Source organism: Macaca mulatta, chromosome 10 (assembly GCF_049350105.2).
Source record: "Macaca mulatta isolate MMU2019108-1 chromosome 10, T2T-MMU8v2.0, whole genome shotgun sequence".
Taxonomy (NCBI): Eukaryota; Metazoa; Chordata; class Mammalia; order Primates; family Cercopithecidae; genus Macaca; species Macaca mulatta.
Genome location: NC_133415.1, coordinates 72,901,618 through 72,920,300, shown reverse-complemented (window position 1 = coordinate 72,920,300; position 18,683 = coordinate 72,901,618). Strand labels below are relative to the sequence as shown.

At 38.1% G+C, this 18,683-nt stretch overlaps 1 long non-coding RNA gene across 3 annotated transcripts; it reads left to right on the top strand.

Annotated features, from left to right (window-relative positions):
- The first annotated feature begins 359 nt into the window (after positions 1 to 359).
- On the top strand, positions 360 to 17,049 carry LOC114670446 (uncharacterized). 3 transcript variants are annotated; one of them, XR_013398834.1, is made up of 4 exons: positions 360 to 624; positions 5,318 to 5,458; positions 8,273 to 8,386; positions 10,481 to 17,049. It is a non-coding gene; the product is annotated as an uncharacterized LOC114670446 (long non-coding RNA). The 3 variants fall into 3 exon arrangements; XR_003720057.2 differs by lacking the exon at positions 5,318 to 5,458; XR_013398833.1 differs by lacking the exon at positions 5,318 to 5,458 and having other exon boundaries at positions 360 to 788.
- Positions 17,050 to 18,683: the final 1,634 nt, after the last annotated feature.

Sequence of the window (18,683 nt, the reverse complement as noted above, 5' to 3'; positions counted from 1 at the left end):
TCCCAGTGCCTTGCTTGTACTTGCCCTGTATCCTGTGCTGAGCGGAGTAATCATGTTGCCACTGTGTGCTTGAGATATCTCTTGTCCCATTTCTCTGTTTGATATATGTGCAACCCAATCATAGCATTTCACTTGGAGAGTCAGGTTCTTGAGGTTACTTTCAGTAGCAATTTCTCTTATTCGTGTTCTCAATCAGGAAGCAAGTATCATATTCAAATCAGCATAATTTAAACAAGCTTTATGTACAAAATGACTATTTACAAAGATGTAGATCAAGTACAGAGGAACTATAAGGGATTTCTAATCACCTCTAGGCCAGAGGGACAGTGAGTCATATTTCCTAGAATCCAGAAGAAGGAAGTTGCATTAAGCAGGCTGACTTGAGAGGACTAGGAAGTTTCAACAGAGACATGCCAGTATAAAGGGGACTGTGGGGACTATGTGATGGGAGCAAGGAATATAACTCCTCTGATTTAACTCTCTCCATTCCCTTAATGGGAGAGCTTCTCATGGTTGAACCTAACTGAAAGATAGTCAGGAAGGGATTGGATTTGGAGATCACCACGAGGAAGGGTGGAGGACTAGTGGAAGATATCTGAATCTGTGGCAGCTATAGACATGACGGTAACTATTCCGTTTTTCTCTCTCTCTCTTTCTCTCTCTCTCTCTCTCAAAACAGGGGCTGGCCTAGACTGGAGTGAGGTGGACTATCATGGCTCACTGTAGCCTCAACCTCCCAGGCTCAGGCGATCCTGCTACCTCAGCCTCTCAAGTAGCTCGCACTACAGGTAAATACAGGCACGTACCATCACACCTGGCTTTTTTTTTTTTTTTTTTTTTTTTTCTGTAGAGACAGGATTTCACCATGTTGCCCAGGCTGAACTCGAAATGCTGGACTCAAGCCATCCACCCTCTTCAGCCCCGCAAAGTGCTAGGATTACAGGCATGAGCTACCACACTCAGCCCAGTTTCTCTTAATCTGAAGGAAGAGCAGATATAATTGGCCAATAGGTTAAATATGGAGTATGAAGAGAAGGATGTAGAAACAGAGAAGTCAAGAATGACTGCAGGTTTTTTTTTGTTTTTGTTGTTGTGTTTTTAATCTGAACAACTGAAAAGGTGTAATGGACATTTACTGAAAATGGAGAAGAATGTGAAAAAGGAAAGTTTGGGTGGAGCAAAATATAGATGTTTAATTTTAGGATATATTAAATTATAATGCCTATTTGGCACCCAGTTGAGAAGTTTAGTAGGATGTTGGATGTATGAGCCTAGAGTTCTTGGGAGAGGTCCAGACTTATAAATACTTAAAGCTATGAGACTTAAAGAGATCATCAAAAAAGTGAGTGTAATAGAGAAAAACCCTAAATGCTGAGCCCAAACACTGCAATAGAGTTTAAGAAGACTAGGAGGAACTGGGAAATCTGACTGAAGAAACTATGGGGTGGAAGAAAACCAGGTAAATTTGATGTCCTGCAAGTCAACTGTAGAAGGTGTTTCAAAAAGGAAAATATTTAAATCTTTTAATCCATTTTGAGTTAATTTTGTATATGGTGAAAGATACTGGTCCAGTTTTATTCTTCTGTGCACATATCTAACTTGCTATCCCAGCACCACTTATTGAATAGAGAGTCTTTTCCCCCTTGCCTGTTTTTGTTGACTTTGTTGAAGATCAGACTATTGTAAGTTTGCAGCTTTATTTATGGGTTCTCTATTCTGTTCCATTAGTCTATGTGCCTGCTGTTGTTTCAGTACCATGCTGTTTTGGTCACTATAGCCTTACAGTATAGTTTGAAGTCTGGTAATGTGATGCTTCCAGCTTTGTTCTTTTTGCTTAGGATTGCTTTGGTTATTTGGGCTCTTTTTTTTTTTTTTTTTTTTGGTTTTATATAAAGTATAGAAGTTTTTCTAGTTCTGTGAAAAATGACATTGGTAGTTTGATAGGAATAGTGTTGCTTCTATAGATTGTTTTGGGCAGTATGACCATTTTAATGATACTGATTCTTCCAATCTGTGAGCATGTAATGTTTTTCCATTTGTTTGTGTCATCTGTAATTTATTTCAGCAGTATTTTGTAATTCTCCTCGTAGAGATCTTTCAACTCCTTGTTTAGATATATTCCTAAGTAATTTTTTGTGGCTATTGTAAATGGGTTGCATTCTTGATTGGGCTCTCAGCTTGAATGTTATTGGTGTATAGAAATGCTACTGATTTTTAAATATTGGTTTTGTAGCCTGAAGCTTTGAATCCTGGAAGAAAACCTAGAAAACACAGTACTGGACATCTGTCTTGAGAAATAATTTATGACTAAGCTTTCAAAAGCAATTGCAACAAAAGCAAACGTTGACAAGTAGGACCTAATTTAACTAAAGAGCTACTGAACAGCAAAAGAAACTATCAACAGAATAAACAGACAACATATAGAATGGGAGAAAGTATTCATACATCCAACTATGGTCTAATATCCAGAATCTATGAGGAAATTAAATAATTGAACAAGCAAGGCTGGGCGCGGTGGCTCATGCCTGTAATCCCAGCACTTTGGGAGGCCGAGGTGGGTGGATCACCTGAGGTCAGGAGTTGGAGACCAGCTTGGCCAACATGGCAAAACCCCGTCTCTACTAAAAAAATACAAAAATTAGCCAGGCATGGTGGTGCACATCTGTAATCCCAGCTACTCTGGATGCTGAGGCAGGAGAATTGCTTGAACCCAGGAGGCGGAGGTTGCAGTGAGACGAGATCGTGCCACTGCAATCCAGCCTGGGTGACAGAGTGAGACTCCATCACAAAAAAAAAAAAAAAAAAAAAAGAATTGAAAAAGCAAAGAACAAATAACTCCACTAAAAAATGGGCAAAACACGAACAGACGCTTCTCACAAGAAGACATACAGGCAGCCAACAAACATATGAAAAAATGTTCGACATCACTAATTATCAGAGAAATATAGATCAAAACCACAATGATACACTATCTCACATGAGTCAGAATGGCTGCTATTAAAAAGTCAAAAAATAACAGATACTGGTGAGACTGAGGAGAAAAATGAACACTTATATGCTGTTGGTGGGAATGTAAATTAGTTCAGCCACTGTGGAAAGCAGTGTGAAAATGTTTCAAAAAACTTAAGACAGAACTACCATTTGACCCAGCAATTTCATTACTGGGTATATTTCCAAAAGATAATAAGTTGTACTACAAGAAAGACACATGCACTCACAGGTTAATTGTATTACTATTCACAAAAACAAAGACATCTAATCAACCTAGGTGCCCATCAAAGGTGGATTGGATAAAGAAAATGTAGTGCGTGTGTATATATATATACACACACACACATATACATACACACACCATGAAATACTATGCAGCCATTAGTCATTAAAAAAAAAGGAAATTGGCCAGGTGTGGTGCAGTGGCTCACTCCTGTAATCCCAGCAATTTGGGAGGCAGAGGCAGGCGTATCACTTGAGGTCATGAGTTCAAGACCAGCCTGGCCAATGTGGCGAAACCCCATCTCTACTAAAAATACAAAAAATTAGCCAGCTGTGGTGGCATGAATCTGTAGTCCCAGCCACTCGGGAGACTGAGACAAGAGAATTGCTTGAACCTGGAAGGCAGGGGTTGCAGTGAGCCAAGATCGCACCACTGCACTCCAGTCTGGATGACAGAGTGAGACTCCTTAAAAATAAACAAACAAAAATTTAAAAGGTTAAAGAAAAATTGCATGTTCTCACATATAAGTGGGAGCTAAACATGGGTTACTTATGGATATAAAGATGGCAGCAATAGAAACTAGGGAATACTAGAAGAGGGAAAGAGTTGAAAAACTAACTAATGAGTACTATGCTCAGTACCTGGTTGATGGAATCAATTGTAACCCAAACCTCAGCATCACGCAGTATACCCAGGTAACAAACCTGCACATGTAGCCCTATGAATCTAAAATTAAAATTATATAAAAAGAAAATAATTTAGTGCTGCTGACTGAATTAGGCAAGAATTAACTATTTTGTTTATCAAAATTGAGGTCACTAATAACCTTCACTCTGAGTAGAGTAGTAGGAACAAAAACCTGAATGGAGTAGGTTAAGGATAGAAATTTAAAAATGGACAGTAGGTATATAGATATCTCTTTCTAGAAGATTTGCTGTGAGAAGGAAGGAAAAAATGGGGTATTTTCTGGGAAGTGAAAGTAGTATTAATAGACAGCTTTGTTTTATGATGATGAGAGGTATTAAGAGTCTGAAAATATCATGATAGAAATAGTTCAAAAAGAACAAAGGAACCACTGATGATACAGAAGAAAGGGATGAATTGCTGGAGAATATCCTGTAGTAAGTGAGAATGGAAGAGTTCACCCTCGATAGACACCTGGCAGCTCATTGTAGCACCAGGAGAGAAGATAGATTATATGGGCTCATGGGCAGATAGAACAGTATATAATGTGATGACAACTTGTGAGGTCTGATCTGATTGCTTCTGTCATCTCCATGAAGCAGGAGCAAGGTTATCAGCTAACCGGGAAGATGGCAGGAAGTGCCAGATATTTGAGGAGAATGGAGGAGGGATCAGACAGTCCTCCTAAGAGTGAGAGATTCAATGAACCAAGAAAATGCAATGTGGTTTGGGGCAGCTCTGACACACCCCATAAGGTTATTCATCATTAAAGTAAGAACAGTCAGCATAGGCTTGTAGTTTTCTCCAGCCACATCCAGTTGTGTAGGTGAGGGCATGGGAGTAGACTGATAATTGGATTTAATGAAGATTGCAGTTTAGCCAGCAAGTTGGAGAACTTTAGAGATCAAATGTCCCCTTGTGGTTATACTTGAGTGACAAGAAACAAATTTGTTCTGTTTCTAATACTATTCCCAAAGGTAATTATTAAACCATAAACTTCAATATGAAATATAGCCTTTATTTTAAGATTAATTTATTAAATTTAATTAGCATTTTATATGCTAATACAATTAAGAAACCAAAAGACTATATTAAGGCACATTTTATTATATAATGATAAAAAAGGAAAATTTATTACTTTTATTTTTGCTTCGATTCTATATTAGTTATACTGGAATCTTTAGCTGTATTTCTAAATTAGAGAAAGATTATGCTTAGGAAAAGGCTATCTATTCTGGTTTTCCATTAGGTTTTTATGTTAGTTTCTATTTTTAAAATGAGATGTCAGTTCAACTTTATACAAGTGGAATTGATGGATGGATGTCTGGCCTCCAGGGGAGTTTTAGGGGCATGCAGTTCTTCCTTTACTCTAAGCAATCATCCAGGTGCTTAAATTTCCCACCATCATTTTGTTTTTAGAATTGAGGCACAGCCTCATGGAAGACATTTAAGATGACACCTGGAGGAACCCGTAGATCCCAGTCATCATTCTTATTTGGTTTGTTTTATTAGATTAGTACAAAAGAAAGTGGAGCACTTAGTCTACGGCACACATGTCCGGTGAGTATTGATCAAAGGTAGGAAGTCAAGAATGAGCTTGCCTCTGCAGTAGGCCATGTCTAGGTCCGTTCCCATAACCCCAAGGGCATGGTTACCTGGGTTGCATCTCTCAAACAAGAAAAGGGTTATGTTTAAAGGACACTTGAAGATGAACTGAAGATACTCCCCACGTGCTTTATAATGTTTCTAAAACCTGGCTCTAAGCTCCAGCATCTTATCTAAAATTGTTAGTTTTTTGAAAAGTAAGTTTACCTTTTCTATCAGAATAGCTAATAATCGTATAATACTTATTTTTGGCTTACTGTGTTTTGAGCAGTGTGTGAAGGCTAATGTCTATGTTTTGGTTTCTTTAAGCCTAAGAAAAAACATTGAGGTTATTGCTTTATACATGAGGAAACTAAAGTTCAGAGCTTTATTTATTTATTTATTTATTTATTTATTTATTTATTTATAGAGACAGGGTCTTGCTCTGTTATCGAGGCTGGAGAGCAGAAGCACGATCACACTCACTGTAGCCTCAGACTCCTGAGTTGAAGGGATCCTCCTGCCTCAGCCTCCTGAGTAACTAGGACTACAAGTGCAACACCACACCTGGCTAATTTTAATTTTTGTAGAAAAGGAGGTCTCACTATGTTGCTGACATCGGTCTTGAACTCCTGGCCTCAAGTGATCCTCCTGGCTAGAACGTTTAAATAAGTTATTCAAAGCCCTAAAGCTAGTGGAGAGTCTAGATGGAAACTCGCAAAAGATCTACCTGCCTTCTTATAATAAAAAATCTATGAGAGCAGGCATCATGCATCATCCTCGTATCTCTGTATCCTTTAAAGGTCCTTGGGTGCAGATTGCCACTGATAACTGTTAACTCAATTGAGTGAACAGGACTTCTCTACATTGGACTGTGAGTTATCCCACGAATGGAAAGTGAGTTAAACATCATGGTGCTTTGCACAGATAATGAACACTAGCATTAACTAACACGAAACCAAAACCCCATCAAGTTTTCTTTAAATTAGTCTGATAGTTGAGGTCAAAATGCATTCTGACATGAAATAGCACGGATTGCTTTTAGATCTCTCATAATGCATATCTTTTAGTTGTATGGTTCCTAATAAACATGCAGGTATATTTTTGTTGTTGAGATCACTTAAGTTTTGCCTAGTAAATGTCCTAATCTTCGTATTCTCCAAGGCATCCGTGTGAAACCCAGGGCCATCCTAAGCAATATGAGATATCTGGCTACATTCTGATAGCTTTATTTTCCACCGTAACTAATTCCAATTTACTTGCCAACAACTTCAGACATCAGCTGGAGGGGAAAAGAGGATTTAGGGGTGGAGATGCATTTTAAATAATATTTAATAAGATTTGTTTTTGTAATTGGAAAATAAAGAGCATTGCTCTGGGGATATGCCTATGTTGCAGAAGAACTGGCTCAGGACACATTTTGTAAATGGCTCTCCTTTCTATGGCCATTCAATTCAAAGCTTTCGGGGTAAAATCTATGGAAGGAAATTCATGCAGGAAAGAGGGTGGAGATGGAAAAAAAAAGTTCATGCTTAAGTCACAGTCTATGGATAAGAAAGAATTTGAATATTAATGCATAACCTTCAGAATTAAATGCTCTGTCCAGCAACCTTACAAGCTGACAGCTGGCTGGGGGCTGATAAGGAACACTGGGTGGGGGGTAGGTTCTGGGAGGGACTAGTTCCCAGAGCAGGCTCTCATCCCTGGCTGGCATTAGAAAGAATTACAAAGCATGATTCAGAATCTAATTTTGTCAGCTGGTGATTGGCTCCCACGAGGCTCTGGCCTCACAATGTGTTCTATTAAGTAATGGGAATTGGGTTGTGCTCTTGTTCTCTGCTTCATGCCTGCCACCCCATTCTCCTTCAGAGTGCTTCCCATGTCTCTGGCATATACTTAGGTGTGCTTGCTTGCATCCATATTCCAAAAGGCATTTCTAAATATCTTCACGATACACAGATGTTAACCACACAGAAGGATGCCAACACCACGTTGTTTCTTTTTATTTAAATTTATTTAAATTTATTTTAGTCTTGGGATATATTGAACAAATCAACATCACCTTGTTAGGATGGGCAAAACCCAGATGAGAAAAGAGACAGTTTAAATTAAACCCCTCCATTTGCCAACCCCTATTTAGTGGCTCAGTGCAAGAGTAGCTTGTAGCATGGGTAAAAGAGTCAACCTCCATGGAAAATATGTCAAATAAACACGTGGTGTGGTGTGAGACATCGTTGGGTTTCTGTCCACTTCAAAGAAACAGAATTGAAGGAAAATTGACTCTACAACTTGTCTTTCTTTTGTAGCCAAATGGCTGATACCTGTCAAAACATCTGTTTATCCTTTACGATATGACTTATATCACCAGTGGTGAAACTTATTTTAAAGGTAGTAATTTGTACAATTACAAAAGGTGGCATTATGTGTTCAGAGGATATATAATATGGGTTTTGTTATTCTTTTATGTAACTGGACAGGAGTTAGTTTATCAAAGAGTTACATAACAGGATCATTTTCCATTCATTTTAAGACTTCAAGAACTATGTTACTCTCTCTGGGTTCCAGAACATAAAAAATAATAATAATAATAATTAATGAGCAAAGGTAATATGTTCAGTGGACAGAATGTTTTAAGTTTATAAAACATTTCTAAGAATTCTTTTTCCTCAAAATTAAATCACAGGATTCTTTCCCTCATTCTGAAACAATTTTCCTAAAATAAATTTGAGACCCCCTGCTAATGAAAAGTTGAACGATTTTAGTTTCATGTTGTCCTTTTCTTATCTTCAGGCTACGCTTGTTTCAGACAGAACAGCCAGCCCCTTGCTGAGGAAAAAGGGCCTGTGCAGGATATCAGCAGACCTTCATTCTCCTTTTGCTCTGGCATGAGCTAGCCATGGCAATGTAAGTCACTTTCTGGACCAATTTCCTCGTTCGTAAGGTTGAGGGAATTGACTAGGTCAGAAGACAAGCACTCTTGGCTGGCAGGCAGCTTCCAGATGTGTTTCTTATGCAAGTTGAGTTTCTTTAAAATCTATATTTAAGGCTGGGCATGGTGGCTCATGCCTGGAATTCCAACACTTTGGGAAGCCGAGGCGGGTGGATCACCTGAGGTCAGGAGTTTGAGACCAACCTGACCAATATGGTGAAACCCCATCCCTACTAAAAATACGAAAATTAGCCAGGTATGGTGGTGTGTGCCTGTAGTCACAGCTACTCTGGGGGCTGAGGCAGGAAAATCGCTTGAACCCAAGAGGTGGAGGTTGCAGTGAGCTGAGATCACGCCACTGCACCCCAGCCTGAGCAACAGAGCAAGACTCCTTCTCAAAACAAACAAAAACTATATTTAAATTATTTTAAATAGGCATGTGTTTTTCAGTTTGTCACAGCCCTCACCACTCCTTATTGCCTTGTTTATATGAATGTATGCATGCACTTGTGTATGTTGGCTTTTTCCATGTAACACATAACTGCAAAACATAGTGTCTTACATTTATACGGATTAAGCTAGGCTTAATGGCTACAGCACAGCTATTTACTTAGCTCAACATTCTAGGGTTAGTAATTTGATGGGTTTAGTTAGGCAATTCTGTTGGTCTTGCCTGGTCTCATTTACTCATCTTGGATCAACTGCCATTTAGTAAGATGGCTCTGCTTGTGGGTATTGATTGCCTGTCCCCCTGGGACAGTAGATATTTCTGAGCCAAATCATTCAGCAAGCTAACTTGAACTTCACATGGCTGCTTCTGGGTTGCAAGGGCACAGGAACACAAGTTGCAAGGCCTTTGGGTCCTAGGCTTGGCACTGATCCAGCGTCATTTCTGTTGTATTCTATTATTCAAAGCAAGTGACAGGGATAAACTCAAATTCAAGCAGTGGAGGAAAAGACTCCGTCTCTTGAAGAGAAAAGCTGCAAAGTATTTTGGCTATTTTTACAATCGCTGCAACCTGTTTGCAAGCATTTCATCTTGCAAACTGTGGATTACATGGCCTTCAATTTATTCCCGGTCTAAAAACAAGGAAAATCACAAGCAAAACAAGCAAAATGGACACTCTTTTCTATACCAGGAGCATATTCATAGTGCTCAGCAAGTTGCTTTAAAATAGAATCATTTTAGAACAGTACTGACAAGTACATATCCCATTAAACCACAAGTCCCCAGATGTTTGGGGATTTCTGCCCTTAGTGACCAGACATTTGTGCCACAAACTATTGGCAGCTTCTGAACTTGGGTTATGCCCTTGTCATAATATGGATCCGCTGCTTAGTGATGGTCAACACTGGAGATGGGAATCCTCACTGAGCCAATGTAAGCCTTCAACTCTGTCCCTGTATGTCCCTGAAGACGAACGTAATCTGAATCCCTTTTTTTGAGGTTTAGAGTTCAGTTTCCAGACTCCCTGCATTGACTTTTTCCCAGAATACCCTTAGTTTGAAATGATCATTTGGGGGAAATTTCTTTTAGTCTGGAGAGCTGACTAACCACCTTTCATGAACAGTGTGGTATGAAGGAAAGGCTGTCAAATTATAAAATACAAATATAATAAACCCCATTTTATAAAACATAGACTTGGCATACTATAGGTTCTGTTGTAACCTCTATGTTGCAGACCTCTAACTTCTCTAACCTCTGTAACCCTTAAAGCTATAGACATAGATTTATAATGCTGCATGTATCCCTTAGTTGAGCATGCACTAAGTCCAGAATTCTGCTCTAGATGCTTTAATGACTGGAAATACACATGAGAAAATGTTCCTCCTTTCAAAGTGCTTTCAGGCCACCATAATCAACAGTAGTCACTCTTCAAATTGCGAGCCCCATTTCCCAGAATGACTTGAGAACCAATAATAGGTGTTTTCCTGTCTTAAATATTTCAACTGCATGTAATCAGTAGGAAAATGACTTATTGCATTACTTTATTTTACATCTGAGATGGAAGATCTACATATAGATCTTGGATTAATGTTTTTGTTTCTTTGTTTCTTTGTTTGTTTAGTGAAACACTAAGACAAGACACATGGGGAAAGATACTTCAGCTACAATGTTTAATTAAGAAGGTCAAATTTCCAGTTTGAAATGAAGCATGTCCATTATGCATCTACATTTTCATCATCACTTGCATTAGCAGGAAGAAAGAGAGACAATTAAGCCCCTTCAAATGTTTGAGCACATGAAGAGACCAGGGAAATGGCTGATGCTCTGCCAAAGATAATTTCAGGAAAAAGAAATTTAACAGAAAACAAATAGACAAAGGGTGTGAGAAACAACATACAGAAAAATGAATCCAAATGACCAACAAATGCTTGAAATTTTTCACACTTAGTCAATGCAAGTACAATAAGATATTACTTTATATCCTGTGCACTGTCAATAATAAAGTAACATTATCACTGAAGACAGGTATTCACACAAAAAATCTCCAGAGGTGAAATTCAGGAAACTGTGTTTTAACAAACTTTCCAGATGATTCCAACATACACAAAACTTTGAGAACCACTGCTGTCGTATAGGCCTATAGATTGCTTCAGGCCTTTTGGAAAGCAAATTGACAAAACCTAATGCATTTTTAAATGTTATAAAAGGCTGGGTGCGGTGGCTCATGCCCATAATCCCAGCACTTTGGGAGGCCGAGGCAGGAGGATCACGAGGTCAGGAGTTTGAGACCAGCCTGGTTAACATGGTGAAACCCTGTCTTTACAAAAATACAAAAATTAGCTGGGCATGATGACAGGTGCCAGTAATCTCAGCTACTCGGGAGGCTGAGGCAGGAGAATCACTTGAACCTGGGAGGCGGAGGTTGCAGTGAGTCGAGATTCTGCCACTGCACTCCAGTCTGGATGACAGAGCGAGACTGTCTCAAAAAAAAAAAAAAAGTTATAAAAATAAGAATTAGTATATCCAGCATTTCTTATTCTGAGGATTTCCTTCACAGAAAGAACTAGGAAATAAATAAATAACTCCAGTCTGGACGACAGAGCAAGACTCTGTCTCAAAAAAAAAAAAAAAAAAAGTTATAAAAATAAGAATTAGTATATCCAGCATTTCTTATTCTAAGGATTTTCTTCACAGAAAGAACTAGGAAATAAATAAATATGGACAAGGGTGTTTATTCTAGCTTTGTTATAAAGGCGAAAACAGATAAAGGAAAAACAGAATTGTTGAATGTATCTATTCAATATCAGTAGCAAACACTATGAATTAGTTGTACACTAGGAAAATTTTCAACAATTATTTTCCCATGGAGAATAGCAAGACATACAGAATCTGTCAGTATGATCTAACTTTGGTAAAACAATAATAAAAACTTTAACTTCATGATATGTAAGCAGGAGAGAGAGAAGAGAAAAGACAAAGAGAATAGAAAACAGTTAAGAAGACTGCCTAACATAAAAACAAACAAATAAATAAAATAACAGGAAAAACACTGAGCACAAATGGGTGACCTGTCCAACATCATGCAGTTGTTCAGTGACAAAGCTGGAATGTGATGACAAATTCTCTTATTCCAAACCCATCTCTGTTGCCGTGACACCACATTATGTCTTGTCCAAATGCTGAAAGAGGGGTTCAGTTCTTATCCAATTTCATACTCATTTATAGCACCTGGTTCTTAGTAGTTACTAAGTAAACATTTGTTTAATGTTTAATGAATGGAGAGAAGACTAAGCAATTTGAGTATATTTCAGAAGAGCAGGCCCTCCATACTGTGTTCATTTTATTCACTGGTTAGGATATTTCCAAAGGTTCTTATCTGTTGCCTCAGTCCAATTCAGACAACTGTGCTTGACATTAAAAAATGCTCAAAGAGGCCAGGCTCAGTGGCTCACACCTATAAACCCAGCACTTTGTGAGGCCCAGGCAGGAGGATCACTTGAGCCCAGGACCTTGAAACCAGCCTAGGCAACATACTGAGATCCCATTTCCAAAAAAAAAAAAAAAAAAAAAAAATTGGCTGGGCATGGTGATGTATTCCTGTGATGCCAGCTATGTGGAAGGCTGAGGTGGGAGGACTGCTTGAGCTTTAGAGTTTGAGGCTGTAGTGAGTTATAAACATGCCACTGTGCTCCAGCATGGGCAACAGAGAGAAACCTGTCTCTAAAATACAACAAAGATAAAAATAAAATTGTTCAAAAGCTGAGGCTGATCAATGGGTACGTATATACAGTTAGATAGAAGAAATAAGACCTACTATTTGATAGATCATTATGATGACTACAGTTAAGAATAATCTATTGTACATGTCAAAATAGCTAGAAGAAAATATTTTGAATGCTTCTAGTGCAATGAAAAAATATTTGACGTGAGTGTACCCTGATTATCCTGATTTAATACTTGTGTATTAAATGAATGCATCAACATATTACGTGTGCCCCCAAATATGTACATAAATATGTACATCTATTGCATATTAACTTAAAAAGGCTCAAAAGTTAACATCAATTTTTCAGCCCATATTTATTTTCTCTCCTTTTTTCACATGTTAACCCCAGTCCAGCTATTTCTGGTCTCACTAAAGCACACTTCTTAGCAACCCCTCTAAGCCTTTCACTGAGAACTTCTTTCCCTTCCCTTCTTTGCTCCACCGCATCTGTCTTTCAAGGCCTAGGTTCTTTCCCATCTCTCCCACAACATTTTCTCTGAACCATTCTTAGTCACATTTTCATACATTCATGTTATACTCTTACCTACATTATTAAGCCCCTATGGTCAGGAATTATACCCTAAGGTGCTTTGCCCACCCCGCAGGACCTTTTCCAATCCTTTGCACATACTAGGAGTTTAATAAATGTCTATGATTCAAGTTTTTGTTGTATGTCATCAAGGATATTTGCCACTTGTCAATGGCAGCCTTCACACTGCTTGTTTTGGTAGTATTTGAAGCCCAGATGTCCAGAATGGAATTAATTACAGTTTCTCCATGATCCTATTTCTCTTCCTACATTTTCTGTCCCAGTTACTGACACTACTATTAATTCAACTGTCCAAACCGAAAACCTCCCATATTTGATCCCTGGTTATTTTTGCCTCCTACATTTAATTGGCTGCTCCGTTTAATTGATTTTTCCACTGCCACACACTGCCAATTAATGTATTCCTTTTCTTCTGTTCCCACTGCCAATGTCCTGGTTCATGTCCTCGTGCTCCCTGTTGCTAGTGAAGCAGCTTTCTCACTGATACCTCTAGGTTCTAACTCTCTAATCCTTCCTTCAAAGGGTTACTGGAGTTAACCTTGCCAAGTCTCATTTTTCTTTCCCCAAGACATTAAGAATAAAAAAATAAGTGTCATTGTGTGGCATTGTAAACCTTCTTCCATTGGCTCCCTTTCTAAAATTTTTGCCTTATCTTTTCCCAACCCTCCAGACACACAGTATTAGGAGCTTGGATACATCCTTGACTTTTCTCATGGTATTCTCCCAATTTGAAGTGCTTCCCCTTCCTCTCCTCTAAACTCTCTAGTTCCTGTCACATAGGAAACATGATGATGTATTAGATATCATTGCTATAATTACTAAAGGCTGAATTCAAATGCTTATTTTGTCTGTGAAGTTTGTGTCAGTTTTTCCTGTGAATATCAATAGGTCATTTCTCTATTCTCTGTACTTATTTGCAATTTTTCATTATAAAACTTGAATTTCTTATATTGTAGTTTGCTATTTATCTTTCTTTGTCTTCCTACTCAATTATGAGCTCTTTGAGCAGAGAAACTATGACAAACTCATCTGCATATTCTCACAGCATCTAGCCTATACATGGTACATAGTAATTACTTCTTAATTGTTTACTGAATGCATGAAAGAATGAATGTTTTCTCTCCTCTAATTATGCTGAGGAATTGTTATATTATACTAAATGCTTTACATTGTCCCATTTATTCCCTTCCATTAGCAATACCAACCAAGCATATGTGTGTGTTTAACATATTATTTATTTTTTATAATTCATATTTTTATTAGAGCTATATATGTACACAGATGAAAACATTTAAAATGGTAAATAAAGAAAAACACCAGTTTTTCATTCCTTAGTCACATTGCCATTTTCAAGTCTTTGAATAGTTTCTTCTGCTTTTGAAATTCTGTAGTTCTAAATAATATGTGTATGCTGAAGTTTATTCGTTTAACAACTGTAGACATTATTAATCGGTTTGAAATTACACCTGGTAGATTAGTATTTAGCTCTGCTCAGTAGAAAGGACCATGAAGCCAACTAACAGGGATTTGACTACACAGAACCAGTTGACTCTCAAAGGAATGGAGCCTGACTCACCCTGTGTTAGCTCCTGACTCTGAACAACTCAGCTAACTAACCTCTTAGCTTCATCATCATGACCAGTGGCCCAGGACTTGAGATTTACTATAGAATCCATCAGAGTACTATCAGAGTACTTCATTTTTCTATCAAGCTTTCAGTTGATGTCTGTATTAAAACATTGGCCTAAGATTTCCCTCCCCTCCCCTCCCTTCCCCTCCCATCCCCTCTCCTCCCTTCCCTTCCCTTCCCTTCCCTTCTCCTTTCTCTTCCCCTTCCCCTTTTCCTTCCCCTTCCCCTTTTCCTTCCTTCCTTCCTTCCTTCCTTCCTTCCTTCCTTCCTTCCTTCCTTCCTTCCTTCCTTCCTTCCTTCCTTCCTTCTTTTTTTATGGAGTTTCACTCTGTTGCCCAGACTGGAGTGCAGTGGAGTGATCTCAGCTCACTGCAACTTCCACCTCCTCGGTTCAAGCGACTCTTCTGCCTCAGCCTCCCGAGTAGCTGAGATTATAGGCATGCGTCACCACACCCAGCCAATTTTTGTATTTTTAGTAGAGACAGGGTTTCATCATGTTGGCCAGGGTGTTTGCATTTCTTAAGTGCAATAATTTGCATTAAAACCTTGCAAACACTATAATAGTCACTGTGTAACTCCATGCCAGTGAATACTGGTATGGAGTTTTGGAAAATACCAGTGCTGTTCTTAGTTCAAACATACATGGAAATACAAAAAAAGTTGACACAAAGTCTGTAGAGCACAGTTCTTCTTTTGAAACTTCTCACCAAGCAGTTTAGCAATATAATTATCAGGCACAATTAAACAGAAACTCCACAACAATTTAGTACATCTTCAAGAGAAGGCGTGTGAAGGTTAGTTTATATTTATCTTTCATCATCGGGGTACATCTTCATGCCTCAAGGAGAAATGGTGTCAAACATAACCTGTGTTTGTCCTAGACATGTTAATTTAGTCAGAAGAGGTCAATCAAAGGCTATAAGATGTCCAAAAAGATTTGTCCTATATGTTGGCCAAGGATGAACGACAAAGATAGAGATAAGAGAGAAAGCAACAGCATGCATAGTCTAATCCTAGATGGTCTATGCTTAAGAAAAACCAAACAAGTTTTAATTGTTAACACACAGAGCCAGGTAATGCTTCATATCACCATGTAAACAGATTAACAGTGGTGTTGTCATCAGCAGCATCATTGTTGTGTCTGAGCCATGTATGTGAAGCCTGTGTGTGACTCAGAGTGATATCATCAGTGTGGGCCAGGGGGTACTGGCAAGGACAAAGGCTGAATCCAGTAAGGGATCTGCCAAAGAAAGTTGGCTTTTGAGTCAACATGAATCTCTTCAGGATCTGAACTGGGAAAAGCCCAGAGTGTCTCCATGGCCAAAACCAAACAAATCAATTTTTGAAGGCCATGAGGTCTTTATTAAATAAGGGAACTTGGTATACAAATTTTGAATGGGGGGAAAAAGCAATGAAATAAAATAGTACTCCATCTTTCAACATATTTTCAGAAGTACATTGTTCAGTAAAGTAGTTTCTGGGCTTCTCCACTAGATATGGTTTTAGAGTGTGATTTTTTTCGTCTGGCATGTCTTTGTCTATTGCTCTCTTTGTGGGCTGTTGAACTGAATAGAGACAGACATTACTCAGAATGAGGATGGAGACTGTCTGTTTTCTAGTAACAAAATTTTATTTTAAATGTCTACTTTGCCCCCATTTTTTTTTTGTAATGATGCAGTAAAAAATTATAGGATGCTTATCAGCAGACTATAATGTACTACAGATCCAAACAGAGATTCAGATCCCTCAAACACCTCTTAAAAAGATGGGCCAGAAGGTGCCTTACAAAAGGATGGGATGTAAACCATGAACTTATTTTTCTGATGCCCAAAACTGCCATGAAAAGTTCATTCCTTTCAAAATTAGTGCTTTTAAATGACTCAAAATCATTATTTTTTCATTCAAAAAATCACATACTTAGAAAGCACTGTATTTTCACACTGTATTTTCAGTTTATTGTATACAGACAAGAGCTCATCACTGGTCTATTTAATCATTAATATCTTTACTTTTCATAGTACATATTTTTACAGAATTACATTCCTGCATTTAGCCAGAACAAAACAGTTCAGTTAATTTTGAATATTACTCATGTTTACATAGAAAAGAATGAAAATATTCTACTGGAAAACAAGAGACAATTCATCTTACTTGCATCTGGAATCTTCTGTGAATCATGGAAAAATATTAACTTGACTCATATATAAGGATTTCCTCTCTATTAAATAAAAAATGACTTATCTCTATACCTTTTCAGTCTTGTTACCGAGTGTGAGAGTTTATTTTTCCCCAATGTCTTCTCTAAATGAAGTTTTAAAAATGTATTCTAACGTCCAGCATGATGTAATATTGAGTCATAAATCAAGAGACCAGCGTTAGGGTTTCAACTTGGCCATGGATTTGCTGTGTGGTTTTAGGTCTAATCACATAATTTTTATAGGCGTCAGTATCTTCACCTGGAAGAATCTGCAGGGAACTGAGTATGAATGCTCCCCTTGGCATGAGCACTAGGTCAAAGCCTTTGGTGACACTTAGTATGAATTTTACCTTGACCATCAGGAGTTTGCCCTGGACCTGCCTCAGAAAGGTATTATGTAAGGGATATTGCATTCTTCTTCCCCAGAGTCAAACTGTTTTCAAATTCACTTGTAGCTGGGAATGAAGAGCTCACCCTATCAGGGCATATGTTTTCTATTTGGAAAACAGATCTGCGGAGGCCATTCTAATCAGTCTCACGTACCTTCCTTTGAACTTGAAGGCTCTGTAAACAAAACAATACCTCCAAACTATTCCAAACACCAGCATGAGCTGCCATCCTTGATAAGTTAGTGTGTGAATCTCCCTTTCCTTTTTGCTTTTATTGGAAGCGACATAGAGTATTTCTGCATTAAATTAAATCTGGCCCACATAGAGCTCTTTCATAAGGAAAATGCGAGAACATGGGTTGTTGGCAGAAGTAAGGTAAATATAGAATCTCTGATGGCATTTGGGTGCTATGAAGCTTATTCATTGCCATAGACCAGCATGACTACATTGTTCACAAGTGGTGAGGTTGGGATAAAGTAGTGCAAGTCTTCCAAAAGATGCGGTATTAAAATTCATGCTAATCACTCTCCTGCCATTTTTCTACATGCCCACATGTCTAATTGTGCTAACTTCCATGGACTATTTCACTTCTTTTCATACCTCTTTTTGGTTACTATGGAAAGAATTGGCTCATGAGTCTGGGTGGAGAAAGAAATGATGACAGTCTTGAGTTTGAAATGTATTCTGGAGTCTGAAAAAAAAGGGATTTGAATGAATACTGAGCTCAGCTGTGTATAGTCAGTAGTTTAAGTGAAGCTGTGCTAACATAAATCTCGTGAATTAGCAGAACATGAACTTGAAGACAAGTTAGCATTTTGTGGGGAAACAGACTTATTACCTCTGGCAGTGAAAATATGACTAGTTGTATTTTGTTCAAAGCATAATAAACTATATAATGACATTACAATTTGAAAAATAACTTGATTTTGAATTTACAGTTTTGAATCCACATGAGCTGTCTTCAAAACTGCTTATCTTACATTTCCTTCACACTGATATGTGATATTGATCCAATAAGGAATTAATGGGGGACTACTATGTGCTAGGCATTTTGCTAGAGGTTGAGGATATACATATAGCTCAAAATCGACTGGAATTCTAGGCACTGTAGAGTTGAGACATTACTTATTATAATAATTGTAATTTGACTTCTGAGGTTCTTTGTGGGGGACATTCTAATGACTTCACTATTACATTCATGGAGAGAACTCTGAGGTCTTGGCATACATAGGTCCATCTCACACTTTGAGAATTTGGTGAGGTTCCCTGGAATGATCTAGGAATCCAGTATT